This window comes from Pundamilia nyererei, unplaced genomic scaffold (assembly GCF_000239375.1).
Source record: "Pundamilia nyererei isolate P.nyererei 1_Seehausen unplaced genomic scaffold, PunNye1.0 scaffold00660, whole genome shotgun sequence".
NCBI lineage: Eukaryota > Metazoa > Chordata > Actinopteri > Cichliformes > Cichlidae > Pundamilia > Pundamilia nyererei.
This window is the reverse complement of record NW_005188061.1, coordinates 91,828-93,182: the sequence shown is the minus strand read 5'-3', so window position 1 is coordinate 93,182 and position 1,355 is coordinate 91,828.

Here is a 1,355-nt window from a genome sequence, read left to right as displayed (position 1 = left end):
AACCAACCTGGACCTCCAGGCGTGTCCTTAGAGAGTGACTGGTCTCATGAACGTTTCATTAATTTTAAAGACCAGCAGGCGTCTGCTGCAGAGAGGTGAGCTATTAGTGACATGAACTCCTTGATGTCAGTTTGGTGTCTGATTTGATGTTGTTTCCTGGCCTCTAAACTGCATCTCAAAGAAGGTCACTGAGGGAGGAATTCATTTATTCTATAAAAAATGTCCAACATGTACTGCTGCTCATTGGACCATCAATAGTCCTGCACAGTGTAAATGACTGTGTTTACCTCTGGGTGGCGCTCTGTTTTTACCTTACCGTCACTAGTTTAGAGTTTCCTTCTGCTCATGGTCAGCCTGCAAATCAGTTTCTCTTTGGCATGATGAAGGTATTCTAAGTCTTCATCAGCTTCTGTGACTGCAAATGAAAAACACTTTTTCTTCACTCACAGGATCAATGGTAGACCTGAATCTGGACCTGGACCTGGACCTGGACCTGAACCTGAATCTGGACCTGGACCTGAACCTGAATCTGGACCTGGACCTGAACCTGAATCTGGACCGGCACACACTGTGTTGAATCATGTCATTAATAGATTTCAACAAAAACAGTCATCAAGAAAGATGTAACTTAAAGTCACTATTTATGTCTAATGTCTAAAATTCTGTCAGCGTTTTATTTTATGTGATGAGTCCTTGATTAAACATTTGTGCTTCAATTGTCAGGATCCTTCAGAAACTCAAAACTGAACCTGAACCCAGCTGTGTGTCTTTCGCAAGTAACCAGTCTAAAAGTCTACCCACTAATTTTAAACTCCAGCAGGAATCTGCTGCAGAGAGGTGAGCTGTTAGTAACATGAACTCTTTGAGAACAGATTAAACTGCTTGATCTTGTTGGATATAAACTGCAGTGCAAACATGTCATTCCCTCAATCCCAATTAAACTGTCTCTTAAAAACAAGCCTTTAGTTTCTAAGCTATTGAACTTCAGCAAACAGGAAATAATGCTCGTGCTTATGTTTTCTTCCATCAGTCAAATTGTGCTGTATGTTGTAGGACGTTAGAGGAGGTAACACTAACTTTGCTGCACAGATTTCACTTTTACTCATAAAACTCAGAGCATCATAATGACTCAAACGCTGGCTATTATTTTAACTTCTAAAAAGTAAAGTCATTCTCCACTTTTTGCCACGTTTCAGAAAATCCATCAAATAAAAATCAAACTGTAATCAAATCAAATCACTTTTATTGTCACATCACATGTGCAGGTACATTGGTACAGTACATGTGAGTGAAATTCTTGTGTGCGAGCTTCACAAGCAACAGAGTTGTGCAAAAATACAATAACGTAAAACAAG